Genomic DNA, 13,990 nt, shown 5'->3' on the forward strand with positions numbered 1-13,990 from the left:
GTCTCAGCCATGCTGTTGTGCTCCCTGCTGCTCTCCTGCCAGCAAAGGCTGCCTGTCCCCTGCCCACATGTGCAATTTGGGATGGGATCAGCACAGACCTTTGTCCCCTGTGGTCCCCATGGCAAACCCGGGGACATCTTCTTTTTCCTCCATCATGCTGATAAGCCTAGAGGATAATTAGCAAGTAACAAGCCCCACAGTCACAAAGTCAGGGTGGCTTTAGCTCTGTCTGCTCTGCCGCAGTGCAAATGACAGGGAAATGGAGATTTTGGCATTCAGCAGCAACGCCATCACTAGGGATAATAAAGAGGCGCCCCTAACTGGGAGGAAGATGCGGGAGGCAGGGAGGCAAGCAGGAGAATGAGAATATCATAATTACTGGGTAGTTACAAAGTAATGAGGGGTGATTAATGCTCCTGGCCTGTGATGTAGTGGGGAGGCACTTGCAGCCATGAGCTTGGGACACCACAGGGTACCAGCGTGGCCATCTTGGGGACTGCATGTGGCATGGGAGTATGTGGGCAGCTGACAGGCTGCCTCCACCCCAGCAGTTAAAGCTTCTCCTGATGGGAGCAGGAGCTATTTACTGGGACCAGCTCCCACTGGAAGCCAGGAGCTGGAGATCTGGCTCTGGGCTCACGCCCTTTGGGCTTGTCCCAAGTGCAATAAATGGCAGGGCATAAATGGAAGGGGTCGTCGTCCCGACCCCCCCCCTTTACATTAAAACATTTTTGTCCAAGTGACAGCGAGGGAAAAAGGAAGGGAGGAGAATGGATGCAGCTCCCTGGAGAAGATGGTCTGTGAAGGGCTGGTGATACCCACAGGTGTCACAAGTTTGCAACACCTCAGCCAGGCTGAGCCCAGGGCTGGGGCAGCTGCAGCTCCCTAGGAGAGCAAAGAGATGAGAGCTTTGCCCTCTGTAGGTGATGCAGCAAGACAAGAAGCTCCCTCGCTACGGACAACTCAGCACTAGAGATGTAACTGGGGTGTCCCATGCGCAATGACACACGGAGCCCTAGGGATCCCTGCAAATCAGAAGCGGAGCCCGAGCCAGCAGTTAACTGCATTTGTGCCTCCGATCTCATTTGGAGTGAATGCTTTTATCAAGGTAAAGTGGCAGGGAATCTACTTCTGTAGCTTTCTACAGGATTTGGGAAGAACCCCCCTTAAAAAGCTTATTTTTCATTCCAATTTAATTTTTAGCTTGCTGAGGGTGCCCAGTGGTCCCTCCTGAGTCTGCTCTGATTTTGGTCCAGAGCATCCTGAAGCATCCCACCCTCAGATGCAGGAATTATCCCTGGATGGCTGTCAGGGTTTGAGTACAACCACGTCAGTGGCTTAGTGGGATTCAAAAGAGGATCAGACACCGAAGGGGATAACAAGAGAGGATAAAAGCTTAGAGGGTATAAAAGCCCCTGGTGCATTTGGGCATGAGGCAAATACTAACTGCCCAGGGTCAGGGAGGCAGTTTCCCTCCAGGAGGGTGATTTATGGACGCAGGTGGGTTGCTGTCAGCACATTGGTGTGACCACATCCCTCAGCCGGTCCTGTTCCCTAGAAGCAAAGCCAAATTTCCCCCAGTTTGGGTAGTGCATGGATGTTCAAGTGGAAAAAAATACTCCTGAGTAAAAATAGGTTTGAAGAAAGCATCTCCAGCTAAGCATTGGTTAATGGTTCTGTTTATATGCCAAAAACTTAGATCTGTTCTAATTCCCTTGGTGGCCGGTTTAATAGGACTCTGAGCATTGGTGTTGACCAGGTGACTGATGATTCCTGCTGGTTTCTGTGGTGACGTTCCCCAAATACACTTATTTTAGGAGTAGGGGAGGCCACGCTGGAGTGCATCTCAGCAGCATCCTCCATGCTGGTTCCCACAGGTCCCACATGTGCATCCTCCCAGCAGGGACAGGCAGGATGAGTGGGAATCCTGGACACAGGCAGAGGGATGTGCTGCTTGCCCCAGCTCCCTCTGCCTCTGGGAGCCAATTTGGGGTCCGTCCCACCTTGTCGCAGCTGATGGAGGATTGGCCCACTTGGATGAGTGAGGTGGACCATGTGCCCCAATGCAATGAGACATCCGTCTGCACTGGGCATAGTGGAACTCAGACTCCTGGGAGAAGCAGAAATAAAAGCCACCGGTGCCAACCTGCTGTGCTCGGTGGCCTCATGTTAGGCAACAGCTTATTAAAAATCTGTCAGTGGCCAGGCTGCTGCAGGCCATATGCTAGGTGAGCAGATAGATGTCTGAGCCAACACCATCTGGGCATGGTTTGGGGGGTGGTGTGGGTCAGACCCTTCTCCGGGGTGGCGGCATGTGGGGGTCTGCACAGGACTGGATGGCTTCAAATCAGCACTGGGGAGGGTGAGGACCAGCACTGCGGCAGGAGGGCATCGCCCCGCAGCATGGTCCCTGACGGCACACGGTAGTGGCATCACCACCCTGCCTCAAATCCTGCTGAACCTGGGAGAAGAGCACTTTGCTGGTGCTGGGATGGGGCTTGCACAGGCACAGGATCATCACCCACAGGCTGCTGACCAGGCTGCTAAACTCCCCCTGTGCCCAACCAGGCTGCACAGGGCCCAGGTATGAGCAAGCCTGCCAGGGACATGCATATGTGTAGGATGCAGCGATGGCATGCACATCCCCACCTCCAGCTGTATTTAAAATCAAGATAATGCCTTATTCTTGATGCCTTCTCTGTGGCACGATTGGCCCCATCTCTGCTCTGCTTTATGCAGCCTGCAGCAGAGGAGAAGAGGTTCGCTCCTGGCTGAAGGGAGGCACACGCCTCCCCCAGCTCACAAGTGATGCTCTTCGGGATGGTCATCTTGCTGCTTACACAGAATCCACATGCGCAACGCCCCCATGATGTTAGAAATTCGGTTTTCCTGGCTGGAACTTCCTCTGCCACTAGCTTCACGGAATGCCTCCCATAGGAGGATTTCTCCTTCAGTTACTCTGGAACCCGCAGGGGATGTGAAAGAGCAGGACCGAAAGACTCCTACCCAGGAGCTGAAATATGGACTGAGACCGAAATATGGATGAGCTAGAGTTCACCTGGAATTTAACGGGTATTTTTAAGACCAAATGTAAAACCCAAGTCCTTGCTATTTACAGTCATTAAATGTCCCCCTGTTCATTCTGCAAAGGGTAGGCACATTAACCTGCTGGCCTGGCTGCCCTCCGCTAACCACATCCTCATCACACAAATTCCCCTGACATTTGAAACTGCTCTTTTTTCCAAACCCACTGCCTACTCTCACTTCCCAACCCAACATTTCGAGGCTGGTCATTTGCTTCTTGTCTTTCCTGAGGATCTTCTAGTATAAAGGATGCTATGGAGGAAGAAGAATGACATTATCAAAGCATCAGGCATAAGCACATCTCCATCACAAAGAGATTAATTTTTTGCTCCAATTAACATCCTAAAACCCTCCCTCAGGCAGCGAGGGGCAGGCGGGCAGAGCATCACCTCTGCCCAGGCTCACGGCTGCCTGTTCTGCCTTCGCCACCTCTCTTTCCAGCTCCCATTTCCATGGAAACCTCCCCTCCTCGCTTCTTCCCCTGCCTGCACTCCTGCTAATTTAAGTAAACCGCTTGCTTTCTGCTCCCCGAGGAGTTGCCTGCACCAGCTGGAGACATCCCACCGGGGCAGGCAGGGATGTCACCCTGCCTGCTGGTACCTGGCAGCCCCTGACAAGCACTGATGGGGTCTGTGCAAAGCTGGGGGTGGGTGTGTACCCTTATTTCTGCTCTCCGGCAGCTTGGGCAGGGAAGGGCAGGATCCCTCCTTATTTCTGGCCCTTTCACCTCCTCCCCTCCCTCCCGGTCCTTTCTGTGGCTGTTTCTTTCCTCCCAGCCCTCCTTATCTCTCCTCCCCCTGTCCCTCTTTCCAGCTTTGTTTACATCAGTAAAACACTTGTCCAGGTCAAACATGGCTACTTGATAAACACATTTCCATTGATTGCTTAAAGAAAAATCCTCCAGAGCAGCATATTCTTTGCTCTAGGCACTGCTAACACCTCAAGATCCCTCTCATCCCGTCCCCAGCCCTCCATCCTGATGAGGAGGGTATGTTTTGGGGACACTTTTAGAGTGGAGGTGGAAGGGACCCCCCTCCTGCAGGTATGGGATGTAAGATATGACACCCGAAGAAGATATATGATATAATTCACCTATAAATCCATTTGGGAGACTGAGAGAAGGGTCTGAAGGGCTGACCCCTTCCGTGCTGCACCCATGGGTGACAAACCACCTCCAGCTGCTTCCCCAGGCAAGCGCTCCAGTGCATCAGCACTTGCACCCGTGTCCCTGGACACAAGCCATCACGTACCACTCCTCTTCCCTGGGCTTGCCCAAGCATTCCCATTTCATGTTGAAAACAGGGATGCTCAGGCACTGCCAGATCTCCTCCACCAAGCCCCACAGATGGGGACGGCAGGCGAGGCACCACCATGAAGGCTGGAGTCCTGCAGGCAGCTAATGCACTTGTGATGGGGAAGCTCATGAATCACTACAGCGAGTGATTTAGCCATAAAGCCACAATCAATACAGGGAAATTTAAGGAGATTAAGCTCTCTGCCTCTGCTGCCAACAAGATGCTACCCATCAGGGTCTCTGTTCCTGGACCACATCAGCTGCTGTGAGACCTCATGGGTGAGACATGTGGTTGTGGGTACCCACCGAGACCCCCAGGTACCTGTAGGGTTCACTCGAGAGGCTTTTTTTAGCCTAAAAATACCAACTGACATGTAACCTAATGTACAAAATGATGCTTCACCCACCCATCTAGTGAATGGTTCACCTCCTCTACAGCAAAACACACACAGGAGGCTGCTGGGAAGCATCACAGCCCAGTGAGCCCCACCATTTGGTGTGGGGAGAAAACAAATTAAATTATAATAATAAATAGTTAATTATAAATAAATAATAAATACATTAAAATGATAAATAATAATTTGGGCTGTGAAAAACTATCCCAAGTGCTTTGTGTGGTGCCTATAAACTACCAGAGCCCTGACCCAAGGGAGCCAGCAAAGTGCTGCGTGGCGGAGCATAAGGAGCTGTAATGAATTTAGAGTTTCCACCAGGCTTTAATAAAGTCCTTCTTGCAGAGGCTATTAAGGGAACTAAGATGAGAGGTGAAAGTTTGTTACAGATCAGAAATGGTCTAAAAGACAGAGAAAAAGATAAAAGAGATGAGCAGTGATGAAGGCATCCGACAAAGTGGAGAGCCTGGGACATCTCCTATGGGGCACATGCCCCAGAGAGGGAGCTGGACTGGTTGGACCAAGCGGGGCACTGCAGGAGGATGCGCCATGCCCATCCTCAGGAGCTGGGCTGGTTTCAAAGTGGAAGCTAAACCTCATTCATTCCTGGTGTTCATTCAAAATGAAAGCTGCCTTCGATGCTGAAGATGCTGATGCCACCTCCCTCTCGACAGCATCCAGCCTGCACATTAACAACACAGCCCTTAAACTCCCCCTCCAAAGGGCTGTTTTACCCTGGCTCAGCCTTACCCATGCTGCCAGGCACTCTGCTGCCAACAACGTCAGAGCCTACCATGTACCACAGTTCCATCGTGGATTTTCACCCAGCTCCATCATGATTTTCAACTCACGTTGGCTCAGGGGATGCTTTGGAGGTGTCATGGGGACAACCTTGCCTCTCCTCAGGGCACCAGCTTTGGGTCTCCCCCTTGCTGAGAGGGTGAGAATGACCTTTCCCAAAGGCAAAAAAAGCCCCTGGGGTTATCCAGGAATTGAGGGGGGTTTACACTCCCCACAAGCCCCCCCAGTCCCACACGGCTTCACACCTCCGAGCCTCTGGTGTGAGGGCTGCAAATCCCCAGCACATCCGAACCCCTGCCCTGCTGGGATGGATTTTTTTAATTGGATTGTGACAAACATTTAATACCTAATAGAGCTCACACCAGCACAGTTAATTAAGAAGGTGACTAATCCAATTCACTCATGGGAGCACAGGAAGAGAAGAGTGGGAGGGAGGGAGCCTGTGTGCGTGCAGGGGGTAACGGCAGGGAGGGAGCAGGGGATGGGGAAAAATCAGCTCAGCTGCTATCGCCCTTCATTTCATTTTGTGTATGTGCATAAACGATGAAGGACTTTTCTTCCTCATTTTCTTTTCCCCTTCCAAGCACCGGAGCTGCTGGGTAGCTGAGCTCTCTCGGGCTGGGGGTACCACTGGGGGAGCATCACTGGAGTACCAGCCCGGGGGAGGGTGGAAATTCGTGGCAGGTCAGATGCTGGCAGCTGAAGGGTGCTTGGGGCTCAGACGGCAACATCCATCGTTACCTCCAGGGATGCCCATAGCCCAAAATGTCACTTTTTATTTTAAACATGTTCCAGCTGTTTTTCCTGCTCTGGATGGGATGCTGAGACCCAGACACCCCAGAGCGTCCCCCCTCTGCATGGGACCCTGCTGTGGGGCTGGCCCCAGCCACATCAGGCCAGCAGAGCTAGCTGTGGCAACATCTGTATGCCAGTCACTCCCCGTCCCCCCGGAGTTGATAAATAAAACAAGTGGAGTTATTTTGGCCCCGGGGACAGGGCTGTCTCCCGGAGCACAGAGCTGCTCTTTCTCCGTCTCTCCACAGCACCGGAGTTCATTGTTATTCCCCAGTTGAGAACAGGACGTGGATTGAGCCGAGGTCCCCATCTGCGGTGGGCAGCCAGAGAGAGACTCTCTTCATATTAGCTCCTAACAGCATCAATAGCGCTTTTAAATGAAGCCCCAGGGGGAAACAAAAGGCTGAGCGGGGAAGAGCGAGCGAGTGAAGCCGGAGAGGGATGGGGGGACAGGGACAGAGCCAGGGAGGAGCGTGGAGTGAAGCATGAGCTGGAAAGGAAGATGAAGGGGGAAAACAGAAATGAAGTAGTTCTGTATAAAGCGTGTTTCCTACCGAAAACAAGGCAGCTGGAGGACCTCAGGATGCAGACAGCAGTGCCACGAGCACCAGGTACCAGGGATGCTGGTAACACTACCTGCCTCCACCTTGGCCGTTGACTACTGCCACCCACCCAGCAGGAAAGCACCCAGCATGTTAACCAGTGTCCTGCTGCAATTAGACTTCATTAGGCGAGGCTAGCAAAATGAGATGCTGCTTTAGCAAAATGACAAGTGGATGGGTTAAAATTGGGGAGTAAAAAAAACACCCAACCCAACCCAAAGCACCCTCTGCTCAGGGATGCCATCAGCCTGAGGCCGGCAGGACCCGTGGGCAGCACCCAAAGCACCCTCTGGGACCCCATCTGCCCTGGGGTGCACGGGGCAGTGAGCGACTGTCACAGGGAGGAGGCGACAATGGTATCAAGTAATTAGTGAGGAATTACACGGAGGGTTCATCCCTCCTGTGGCCAGGAGTGAAGAGTCCCCTGAGGCGCTTCCGCATCGTCCCCCTTGCAGGAAATAATTACTTAAGTTAAAATTATTTAGTAAATGAGGCAATTCTCAGAGTGCTGTCTCAGAACCGTTTGCCCAGTTTACTTTGGTACTAGTGCTACATAATAAATTAACTGTGTAATTAAAGATAAGTTAATGCTGGTGCTTTGCAGAGGGATTTTCTTTTAAGTCTCTGTGCAAGTATAAGCATCCTTTATAAAAGCACACGCACATGAGCATTGCATGAGGAGGGCTGAACCCTGCGCCCGCAGCCGTGGGCAGGGCCAGGCTGTGTACTAATCCCCCATGAGAAACATCAGGGACCATTAGCACCAGCATGTCCCCTTGGGGAGCCCCTTTGCCCCCCCCAGGGGACAACAACCAGATCGAACCAAATCAATCTGTGTTTTAATTACTTGCTGAGGGGATGCTGGGCTGTCTGCGATGCTAGCTCGGCCGCCAGCAACCGAAATTGCCTCTGGTGTGGCTCCCTGCTCCTGTACCCCATGATTTTTATCAGGAACGTGGATGCACTCCATCAACAGGACCTATTCCTGGCTGTGGCACTCATCAGGGTGAGGCTGCAAAGCCCCACAGGGATTAGAGGACTCACTCACCAAAAAAATAAGGAAAATGAAAAATGTACTTTAGGAATCCATGTTTTCAGTGATTTCTGCTGACTAACGCAATTTCAGCCGAAACGAAGGAAGCCAGCATGAAGCAGCTCGAGAGCTTCGCTGGGAAACATTTCCCTGGTGGAGATGATGCTCTAGGACCGCAGTGGTGGGATTTGCCCCCCAAGGGTGTGGACCACGAGGGGCTGCGTGACCCAGGACATGCTCTGTTCCGCCTGCTGGCTCACCGGTCCTGCACCCACTGCCCTGCTCCAGTGCAGTGAAGGCAGGGCTTGATGCAGGCAGGACTCAGAGGTCACCTCCCCTGGTAGCCATGAGCTCTGAAAGCCAAAGCCCAGCCTTTCCCTATGCCGGCTGTTGGTGGGCGGCAGCCATCCCTGAGTGCCTGCTTCCCGCTGCGGGCAGCCGTGGCATGGTCCAAACACATCGATATCGACTCGGCAATCAGTTTTCAAATCCCAGGCAGCTGGGCCAAGGAACAGTAATTAGGCCGAGCTGCTGCATGCTCCAGCTAATGCAAATGCACCAGCTTTCCCTTGGGACATTGTCTCGCATCCCATGATGGAGGGCTCTGAAAAAGAGAGTGGTACTGGGTGGGCAGAGTTAAGGCTGTTTGCCTTCCTCCAGGGAGGATATTTGCACTTTGGAAGGAGAGACAGCACCCACTGGAGCATCTCTGCTCCCGAGGCACCTCTCCAGCTCCATCCACAGCCCCCATCCCTGCACTATCCCAAGTGGGATCTTCTCCCCAGACAAGTAAGAGGAATAGGAGGGAGCTGCCCTGGGCATGAAGGACAGAAAGCCGAAATAACTTCTTCCCCACTGTGATGCCTCTCATCAGTGGAGAGGAAGGAGATCTTGAGGTGTCCCCAAAAAAGAGAAGGAGTGTCAGCCAGGCTAAGGAAAGCGAGGTGGGTCATTAGCATGCCAGACCCACCAGACACCCAGATACCAATTATACACTCCTGAATAATTCCTGTAACAGCAGGAGACTTCAAACCTCATCCTCCTGTGGTGGCTTGCCATAGGGGGGACAAGCACTGGGGCTCTGCTCACTCTGGGAAAACAGACAGTGAGCAGAAATGCCTGCCAAAAAGCCCTTACTGATCAAAAAAGCCAAGAGAGGTGCAGGGAGGTGGTAGCTGGGATCGGTCACAGCTTGTCTGGGGACACACTGCCTCCAAAAGCCAAGAGCTTTTAGAAGAAAAATATTCAGATTAAGATCTGTGCTCACCAGATCTCCTAGACACAAGGACCTCAGCGAGCCCACACTACCTCTGCTGTTCTTTTTGCTGGGGACTTTGGGGGACCCAGACCCCCTCCTACCACCAGCCACCCCAGGAAGCGTGGGGAAATAATTTAATGTCCCTGAGATTTCCACCCCAATAGCAAATTCGGCAGCAACTGGCCATGGGGTATCAAATCGCTGCCTGTGGGGGTTCCCAGTGCGGGCAGAAGGAGAGGGGCCACATGACAACCCACAGCCGTGACACCTCCACCTGCCCTGTGTTTTCCCAACCCCGGCTGCCCGGATGCTTACATGCCGTCAGGATGAGCTCACCATGCCAGCTTATTAAAAGCATTGTGCTTTACTGAAGGCAGCTGGTTGAAGCAGGGAACACAAGCAAGGCAGCTGCGTGCACCTCGCCAGTGCCTGCTCTGGCTTTTCAGCTCCCTGTTTCATACCCACTGCCCTGCAGATGCTTTGAGGGGAGAAATGTACCAGTTTATGGAAATACAAGGCTTTGACATTGCAAAGCATCAAGGAAAACAGGGGAGAGGGGAAAGAACCAAACAATTACCTGGGCCTCATCAAGGAGCTGCCAGGAGAGGCTGTGATGGGTAATTATAAAGGGAAAATAAAATCAAGTTCCAAGATGAGGATGACAAGCCGGAGGGGACTGGGAAGGTGCAGGAGGAGAGGGTCTCACAGCACCCCGCGTCAGACTGTGGGTGCGAGGCTTGGTGCCAAGATTTTGGTGAGGAAGGATTTTCCTTTGAATATTCATTGGGTCGAAAAACTCCCTGAGTAGGTCCAGAGGCCGAGAGGCGGGTGGGGATGTGGTGTCTCAACACACAGCACTGAGCCAGCTGCCAGCTCCAGCTGCCCATCCCGGGGCTGGAGCAGTCTGACTACTCCAAACTTTGGGGCTATTTCAGGGAATACCATCATCAATCCATTAGTGCAGGGATGATGCTGCCCCAGCGCCCACGCTCCGACCCCCTCCTTTGGCTAGAGAACAGTGGGGAGGGATGGAGTGGAGAGGCCCTTTCAATCCCCATGAAACCCAGTGGAAGCTGCTCCGCTTGAGGGCTGCAGGGGTGTGCCCAGTCAATGGGGACGATCTTTAACTAAAGGTCAGATAAAATCATGCTGTGCACCCTGGGGTTTATTTCAGGTGCATCGGTAGGGAAGGCTTGACCTGCCTTGAGAGACATACAAGAGTGACAGAACAAGGGGTGGATGAACAGCACCTGCCAAACCTGCCTCCTATTTTTGATTTTATTTTTTAAATTCCTATTCCTATCCCTTCTTACTTCCTTATTTTATTTCTTGCACAGCAAGGGTGACATCCAGCAGAGAGCAATGATGTGGGTTATGGGAGACCAGGAACTAATCACAGAGCATGTCCCATAGAGACCCTGAGCTTCAAGCATGTAATGCCATCAAATTTAGTAGCCACCTCCCAGTAACTCCAGCCAGCAAGCTGGGCACAGTTAGAGCCCAGTTCCTGAGAGCTGGGAGGATCCAAGAGGCTTTGGCTTTGCTGGGATTTTAACCCTGGCCTGGCCGTAGGCTGCTGCTCCCCTGGCCAGGAGCGCCCTACAGGAGAAGCAGCATCCAATGACATTGACATTTCATTTCTCATTACAGGCACAATTAAGAGGAGAGAGGATTACAGGCAATGGCCACATCATGTCCCTGTCCCTTGGTCACCGAGTGCTGCCTTTATCTCTTCTGCCTGGGCTGTTCTGTCAATGGATCGACTTCTTCCCCTGACTAATTTATGGCTCCTTTATGTTTGTTTATATAATATGGTTAAACATCTACTTTACACCCTGCACGCTTGTACTCGCTAATTAGTATTTTTCTCCACGTTTATTGCATTCGCTATGTGCTCTGGCGAGATGAACGGGAGCAGGGAGAGGGCTGGGAGCCCCATAGTCACCCTGCGCTGGGGGCAGGAGCTGCAGCCCCCAGTTCATGCCAGCCCAGCAAGTTTGGGTGCTGTCCCTGCCCCCCCAAGCTGCAGATGAAGCTGTTGGCAGCCAGAGCTGCAGCTGTGGCAGGGAAGGGCTCCCCATAAATTTATTTCTGCCTCCTGATGTGGTCCTTAGAGCCACTTCAGGGTGGACTGGGTAGGCTGGAGCATCACTATTAGGGGAACAAGAAGATATCCATGTTCTCCCCCATGGTTGCTGCCCTGCAGTGACAAACCTTCACTGCAGCCGTCTGTCCTCCCCCTGGTGATGCTCAAAGCCACCTGCTGACCCCCTCTGAGTGGGTTTGGGGGGCAAGGCAGACAGGTCTCCACTGGCATTGCTTGAGCCCTCCTGTACCTCACAAGTAGCCTCCCAGACACAGCAGAGCACAGCCTGTCCCTGCCCACAGAGCCACCTCCACTCACCAGGAGCTGAGCCCAGAGGAAACCCCAACCTCAGCCCAAAACAGACCTTCTCCCCAGCCTTGGTTTGCCAGGATTTGCGGCCAAATCCCCCCCCTCCACTCCCCAAGCACCAGCACGATAAGCCCTGGCAGCTGGCACTGCACCTTCCAGTCCTGGCAGTATGGGTCTACATACAGATCCATACTGCTGTGGGGTCTGAATCTGCCCCATGGTTCCGGTAAAAGCCCCAGCCCCCAAGGAGTCACCACCTCTTGCTTCCCAGGTGCCCTGGGGGGGGGACATGCCGGGCAGGTTGGCAGGGCCGGAGTTCCTCTGTGGCCCCTCGCTCCCACGAAGCCCACCTGTCTGGCATCCCATCCTGGGGGTTCACACCCCATCGCTGTGAGCACGGACCCGAGAGTCAAATAAACAGCCAGGCTCATGCTCCACCAAAGGTGCAGGAAAAGCCTCCTCTGACCCCTCTGCCTGGCTGCCTGGCCTCCTGCTCTCCCCCACTCCCCGCGCTGCAGTTTCCCTGCCTGCAGGCAGAAGTCCCATGGGGGTGCGACGGTGGGGGGGACAGCCAGAATGCGTCCGCCAGAAAACAACTTAAAATCTGGCCCTTCCTTGAAACCACAGGAGGGGATGTCTAGTCTCAGCAAATACAGGGAGAGGAGAGCTTATGGTGGTGAGGTGCTCCCCAATTACAGCCAGGAGGACAGGACACAGAGATTCTTATCCCCAGGCTCTGTAGCACCTTGGCAAACCCCCTTCCTCTCCAGGAAGCATCCCCCCAGCCTGGGCTCAGCCTCCTTCTCCTCTCCAGACAGACAGATTCTGCCAGAAGCCGTAACAGGTAACTGCTAACAAAGCATGCCTAATTAACGTGCTCCTTGGAAACACCCTTGCCGCCCCTTCCTCCAGATGCTCGACCACCGCTCCACTCCGCAGTAAGCTCGCCAAACAAGTGCTCTGCTCCCTGGCTTTACAAGTTGCAGTTCAGCAAAGGCTCAGGGAGCATCTTTCAGCCCAAAGCTCTCAGATGGCCCCTTCCACGGCAGCCCAAGGGGTCAGCTCTCCTGTAGAAAGGCACCATCACTGCCTACAAGGTATTCCAGAGCAGGCAGGAGAGGAGGCAAAAATCGCATTCAAACTTTGGTGAATTGAAGCAGAAAGCTTGGGTTAAGGCTCAGCAGAGGGCCTGGGTGGTCTTCGTTGTCTGTCAGCAGCATCTACAGGCAGACGGCAGCCGTGTGTGGGAAGAAAGGCTGGGCAGGGTTGTTTCCACCCCGCCTGGGGTTAGGGATGCCGCTTCCCAGCGGCTGCCGGCACGGCCCTGCGGGGAGTCCGTCTGCGCTCAGCCCTTGGTAGAGAGGAGCCGTGGACAGGAGGAGGGAGGGAACGGGGTGAGAAGGAGATAGGAAGCATGGGCTTGATGGGGAGAGGGTGTGAATGAACCCCCACCCCCCGCCCCCAGCACTGCCTGCAAGTATGCAGCAAGAAACCTCCTCCCCTCCCCGAACTGTCTCCTCTCTCTGTATGACGCAGGTACCAAGAGCCAAATTTCTTTAACCTCATTCCAGCAACAAAAGGAACTTGCAGAAAGTACAGGCAGCCTTTGCCCTCCCCACCCTCCACCCCAAAAAACCAACCCACCCATTCTTCCCCCCCCCCCACCACGCTCCCCCGTGTCCGGAGCGGAGAGACGCCGCATCGCGGCGGGGGAACCGCGGGTCCCTTCCCGTCGCCGCCTCCCTCCGCGCCCAACTCTGCGCCTTGCTGCCCGGCCGCGGCGGTGGAGGGAGAGGGGACACACACACACACACACACACGCGCGCTAGCGCACAGCACAGACGGCCGGAGCCCGGGGCGCGGCCGCCCGCGGGGCTGGGATGCGCGGAGCAGCGGAGCGCGGCCACCCGCGGAGCGCGGAGAAGCGGGGCGCGGAGGCGGGAGCGCGGCCGGCTGCCCGCGGAGCGCGGAGCCGGACGCGGAGCCCGGAACGCGGCCGCCCGCGGAGCGCGGAGCTGTCCGCGGTGCTGAGGACACTCACCGGGCCGAGCCGGGCCGGGCCGGGCCGGCTCCTCCTGCCGCCGCCGGGAGGAAAGTGGGGCGGCCCCGCGCCGGCGGGGTGCCCAGGCTCGGCCTGGCGCCCTGCCTGGCGCCGGCAGCCCCGCTGGCTGTTGCAGCGGAGACGAGCGACCCTGGGACTGCCTCGCTACCGCTCCCTCCCCTGCTTAAATTTCAGCAGCTTGGGGTTGTTTTGTTTTTTTTTCCTCGTTTCTTTTTTTTTTTTTTTTCTCCCTTGCTCTCCCCTCTGCTCCCTCCGCTACCCGCTCCGGGCTCTC

The 13,990-nt window shown here is 54.4% G+C and overlaps 1 protein-coding gene across 3 annotated transcripts in view; it reads right to left on the bottom strand.

The window, feature by feature from the left end:
• The window catches only part of TNR (tenascin R), a 78,430-nt gene extending 64,440 nt beyond the window's left edge, over window positions 1-13,990 (bottom strand). For 2 of the 3 annotated variants that reach the window (XM_074597997.1, XM_074597995.1), the window contains exon 1: window positions 13,696-13,990. The gene's annotated coding sequence lies outside the window, so the exon portion shown is untranslated. The remainder of the gene's footprint in view (window positions 1-13,695) is intronic. The other variant, XM_074597996.1, reaches the window with a different exon arrangement.

This window comes from Larus michahellis, chromosome 8, assembly GCF_964199755.1.
Source record: "Larus michahellis chromosome 8, bLarMic1.1, whole genome shotgun sequence".
NCBI classification, from domain to species: domain Eukaryota; kingdom Metazoa; phylum Chordata; class Aves; order Charadriiformes; family Laridae; genus Larus; species Larus michahellis.